The sequence below is a fragment of the Pseudonaja textilis genome, chromosome 1 (assembly GCF_049901715.1).
Source record: "Pseudonaja textilis isolate UNSWEBS1 chromosome 1, rPseTex1.2, whole genome shotgun sequence".
Taxonomy (NCBI): domain Eukaryota; kingdom Metazoa; phylum Chordata; class Lepidosauria; order Squamata; family Elapidae; genus Pseudonaja; species Pseudonaja textilis.
In genome coordinates, this window is record NC_141990.1 from 111,846,612 (window position 1) to 111,853,011 (window position 6,400).

Consider the following 6,400-nt stretch of genomic DNA (forward strand, 5'->3'; position numbering starts at 1 on the left):
ACCAGCATCAAGAGAATACTGAATAATGGTGTCCATGGCATGGTCGCTAGGAGAAATCACTGCTTTTCAAAAGAACATTGTTACCTGTCTACAATTTGCAAAAGTCCGTGTGGATAAACCGGAAGATTATTGGAAGAATGTTGTATGGATAGATAAAACTGAACAAGAACTTTCTGCCTTGAATAAAAAGTATGATGGAATTCCAGCATAAAAACCTTATTCCATCTGTGAAAAATGGTGGCGATATCATGGGCCTGCTTTGCTGTCTGGACTAGGACACCTTGCCATCGACTGAATTAGAATTGTACCAGTAATTATACAGGAAAATGATTATATCCGTCTGTGATCTGGAGCTCAAGAGAAAATGGGTCATGCAGGAATACAACAACCCAAAATATGCAATTGTATAACAAAGAATGCTTAAAGCAGAAGAAAGTTAATGTTTTGATCAAAGTCCTGACCAAAAGCAACAGAAATGTAGAAAGACGTGCAATGGGTAGTTCATATAAGGAAGTTCACCAGCATCCCCGAATTGAAGCTGTCCTATAAGGATGAATGGTTAAAATTCTAAGCTAAAGTGCAGGATTTAACCAACAATTACTGGAAATGTTTTGTTACAGTTATTGCTGCCTCAAAGGATGAGTGGGGTGATGGCACACCAGTTACTGAAAGCAAAGGTTCACGTGTTTTTACCACACATAAATACATAGTTTGGGATCATTTTCCTCAAATGAACAAGGGTGATGTTTTTCACACATTGGTTCAATTATGTTCCCTTTACAGTATATAGTTGTAGGACTTGTTCAGAGAGCTGATCATGTTTTATGTCATAGTTATGCTGAAATATTGAAAATTCAAGATATTTACAAACTTTCAAAAATCGCTATGGCTATTGGCCAATATTGTGCACACTCTTGATCCAAATCTTACATAATTGTTTGAAAAAGTTTGCTTCTTATGTTGGAAAGTCTATTCTGTTGCCCACTTATTTGTAAATCCAGGAATTATTAAAGAGTGTAACTGTAAAACAATGAAATGGACAATTTGGCTTGTACCCTTTCTGTATTGTTTTTATTTCCGTGGGATTCCTCTGAAGCTTCTATAATATGCTGCTGTAACACAAGTTTTAATGCCAGTACTTAGAATCATAAACACAACATAGCAAACCTAATATTGTCAAGTATATTTTTTCTTTCAGTAAAGATTTGGGGCTTCTGGGTGTAATTCTGAAAATGTTGCTGTGTTTTCTCATCCTTTTTAACTGATTTGGAAGTTAAAAGTTTTCAACTATCCTAAAAGATATTGATGAATAATTTGTAAAAGATCTTAATGAAGTGAAAATTTGAATCAATTTGGAAAAGCTTAGAATTAATACAATTAAAATAAAGTCAGAATTTATGTTCCCATATTAAGGAACATTTCAGGTGAAAAGCCACTATTTCAGCAAATGAAGTCTTGCAGTCATACTGCCCAGTAATACAAAATGTGATACAACTGAACTTGCTGAGGTTCTATGCATTGGTAATAACAGTAGCTCTTGGATAGTCATTATCCTGCCTAGCAGTAGTTTTTCAAATAATAGAAAAGTTTGTATTGTATTAAAACAGCTTTTTCTTAAAATGCAATTCCTTTTGTACTTAAAATATCGTTACATAATTATAAAGTCCAATTTTATGGAATACAGTGTCAAATAAGCAGCATATCTATAATTACATATTGCTGTATTTTTTCTTTTTTTAAAGCTACAGAATGGATATTAAAGCATATATCTAAAACACTTTTATTAAATTTTTAAAATAAAATACTTTTAGAAAAAAACATTCATGGTAATGTCATCAAAATGTTTATGTGTTGCATTTACTGTATACCAGCATAAGTTCTCAGATATATCTGGCATGGTGAAGGTTTGAAATAGAAGTTTCATTTAGAAATATATTTGGCATCAAATTCATGCATATTTCTGACCTGTGGGATTTTTCTACAATTTGATTTTCAACAGCCTGCGACCAGGTTTCTAGTACTGTTTATTTTTTCAAGAGGGACAGAGAAAACACATGGACAATTAGACAAATTATTCACTCAATATCTCTTTGTCACCCTTTCTTAGAGAAATTTACATTAGAAAGTAAATTATTTAAATAATATTAACATCAATAAAACTCTCTTTGAAGGAATGTACAAATACTAAAAGATAAAAGCTCAGCTGGGAATAAGATTATTTGAATTGTGTCCATAGAATCCCTTAACATGCTATGGAGGGAAAATAAAGACTTATTTGATGTTAATGTGTGTCTATTTTAGGATATAAGTGTAAGCCATCTGTAAATTACAAGGACTGGAGATAGGGCCAGGGGATGGTTGCAAAGAGGCAAGGCAATCTAGCACCAGAAACCCTTCAGACTGAGGTTACTGGTATCACTTTTTTGTTTGAATGTCTATCCCAGCCCTTTTCTATTTTTTTTTTTTAAGGAATAAAAGATGCTGAAATAACAAACTAGCACCTGACTTGAATGATACTTGGAGACATTTCAGTATCAGACACAAATGAGAAATAAGTGATTTTCTTAATGTTGCTATCTGTCCCCTGGTGTCATTTGAAGGTGAAGTCTATGATGGATGTTGGGCATATGAAGAGCCAAATGTTGACAGCCAATCAGCAAGGTTTTTATTTGGAGCACAGGAATGAATGGCTTGCAGGGCTGCACTAGCTCTCGACAGACCCCTGCTATTTGCCACATGTCTGAACTCATTCCAAAAGATGTGATGATAGGTTGAAATCTGTCTATCGGTCCAAACTTGAAAATTAACGCTTATGCATGCTTCTTTCACTTGGACATGAGTCTTTCCCCAATAGTGTGTGTAATTACCACTATACTACAACCACAATGCAAGTGTTACAAGACAGATAGCTTTGAAAAGAGATGCTATCACAGTTTAGAATAGAACTGGCTTTTAAAAATGATGTAGGGACATTTAAGCTGTCAATTTCTGTGGGAACAACCAAGAATCTTCATTCTACCGGGCTGTTTTAAACATTTTAAGTTCTGTGACGAAAACATCAGTAATCCCAAAACAGCAGACAAAATCAAATAAGTTATCCATGTAATAGAAGTACGTCAGCATACCTGTCACAATGTTGGGGTTTTTTTAAGCTTTAATTACCGGTAGCTCCAATTTTATTTTTTTGTTTCTAGTATTTATTTGCAAGATGCATGTTCAGTTAATTACTGTGGCCTTTTTATGTGTCTTCTTAAGATGGTTGCACAATTCTTTCATAATATTACTAAAATCCATTAATCTTTCCTGTTTCATACTTCTGTCCTTTAACTTTTGTTTTGTCTTCTTTCCAACCCTTTTTTGTTTAATCCCATCTTTTTGGTTTGGTTCTTTACTCTTATCTCTTATATCTCCTCTATTTTCTTCTGTTCTTTTTACTTCAAAGTTTATTACTTATCTTGATCTTTTAAATCTAGTGTATCCCTATTTCTCTCTTCCAAATATTCTTTCTTCAGAGATCAGGCCTTCGGCAAATGGGAGCTTCTCCGATTATTCATCCTGTATTTCATCCTGTTTGGATTTTGCACTAAATGACCGTTGCTGTCATTTTCCTTCTTTGTCTCCCACCACTTACAAACAAACACATTGATCCTATTCTATTTTCATGTTTTCAATTATGTCATTATTAACATATCTCTTAGAATGTATTTTAAGTGCATCTTAGTCTGATTCTTCATTTATCTCTTAGACTTTCATGGAATCCTGTGGGATTCCTTCACAAAAAAAATACTTTTTTATCTTTCCTCTTCTGTTATTGTATGCTTTTATGTGGTTAATCACCAGCTATAACTTCATGTTTCTGATACGTACTTTATTCTGTTTATTTTTTTCTCTTTTCCCATAGATTTCTTCCCAGTTCAAACTCAGTCGAAAAACAATTCTTTCTATTAAGTGTTTCCAATTTTCTTGCCCAACATTATTCTTCTTTATAACTCCTCTGCTTGAGGAAAATTCTTGCAACCAGATACTATGGATTTATTTAATAAATCTAGAAAAACTGAATCAGAAAAATAGTTTAAGTATATTAATTTTTTAAAATTATTAACCCCCCAAATCTTCAAAGGAAAACATGAATATTGAAAAATATGAATATAGTAAATATGAATAAAGTGAAACACTATATTTTAGCATAGCAAGAAAAGGGTTCCCTTCCTGATGGCCTATTTATTTATTTTAATTTATTTAGCATATGGCATATCATACATGGATTAGCAATATATATGAACATTTCACCTAGATTGGTAAAACAATAAAATATAAATGTTAAAAAGATACCAATGTCTAGACCACCTACCCATTGAAGCGTACTTCGTTTACATGAAAAAAACAATCAGATACTGGACTGGTATGTGCCCTCAGATTGCAGCTGATCAAAATGTGATCTACAGTTTGACATGCAGTCACACTGAGGAAAGGATACTATGCCAAATTTATTTTGTGAGTCCCAGAAGACTCCATATGAGGTACGAATCCTATTCAGGATTGCCTATTGCTGGCGTGGTAGTTCATCCCCCTTTTTTGGGGGTCATTTATGTGTCTTCCTATGTCTGGGCATTCAGTGACTCATTTATCAATCAAGCATTTATTGTCGATACACAACGTGTATAATGAAATTGAAAAATTGGCTTTCCATTGGAAACCAATATTAAAGTTGTTGGGTGGATGTTGTGCAAGTGCCAACAAATACATGGCAACGAAATGCATGGTGGGCTGATAAAGACAATCCTGCCATCAAGCTGATCAGATCAGCCCAAATTCTTATTATTTAAATTGTATTCATAAAAGAGTGTCAGTTTGGTGTAGTGGTTAAGGCATCAAACTAGAAAACAGTAGAGTAAAAGTTCTAATCTGCTTTAAGCACAAAGCAGCTGATTGACCTTGGGCCAGTCACTCTCTCTCAATCCTAGATTGGAGGCAATGGCAGATCACTTCCAAAAAACCTTGTCAAGAAAATTGCATGGAGTTGTCCAAGAATTGGACACTATTGAACTGACTAATATTTTAGTTTTTTCTTTATTTATTTTCAGATCTGCAACTTCTCCATATTCCTCTATTTTTCCTATTAGTCTGGGGCTAACCTTACAGATAAGCAGAAAAACGAATTGACAAAGAAGATAGATCTTCAGATAGTAAAGGAAGTAAAATATTTAGGAATTTACTTAACAGCTAGATGTGCATCAATTAAAGGTGACAACTATATAAAGTTAATGCAACAAATTAAACTGGTTCTGGAGAAATGGAAGAATCTACAACGCTCAATGGTAGGGAGAATAGCTACTATAAAAATGAATATACTGCCAAAACTACTTTTCTTGTTTCAAACAATGCCGATAAAACTAGAGAAGAAACTATTTTGAGGAATTGAACAAAATAATTTTGAAATATATCTGGCAAGGGAAGAAAGCAAGAATAAGATGGAGAATGTTGCGGGAGTCTAAATGTAACAGGGTTTGGGGGTTACCGGATTGGGAATTGAATTACATGAGTGAAAGAATGGATAAACTTGAGACATAGACGATTATTATTACTGGAGGGCCACAGTCTTCAATTAGGGTGGCATGCTTTTCTGTGGTATGGAAAGAACACAGTATATAGATATTTCCAAAGACACCACTACTTTTAGTATGGGAAAAAGTTAAATCACAAAACTATATAATACCAGTCTGGCTTTCTACAATAGAAGCATTGACATCCAAATATTGTCAATTTAGAAAAAATTGTATCCTACAAAGACTTCTTAAACAAGGAAGGGGAACTTAAAACCAGACAGGAATTACAAAATCAAGGGGTGGACTTAGCATGATGGCCACACCTGCAAATATAATTGAGATATGAGAAAAATACAAAAACATGGAGTTTCTATAAAGAACGAACAACACTTGAGATACTAATAGGGACAGATGAAAAACTGATAAGAAAATTATATAGTTAGCTACCAAGTTTGTACAAAACAGACAACAAACATCCACTTACAAAGTTAATATGCAATGACTGCTCACAGCTGTTTACACGGCAATGCACAGCAGCTCATACAAATGTTCTGCCCAACGTGGAATTTTAACTACTTAAAGGTGTACAAATATATGCAGATATTCCCACAAGATAGGATATACCTGTGCACAATTCTCCTTTTAAGCATGCCCAAAGCTGTTTATAGAGCTGAATAGCAGAGAAGCAGGATGCATAGCTGTATGTGGAATATCCGTTCTCCACTAAAACAAACCCACACAAAGCATTTATTCATACAGTTGCAACACAGGTACACAGCACAATGTCTCTGGTGAGAAACTATCCAGATACAGGTAGAACCCATACAATGATCTTGTTAATGGTAAACTGTTTT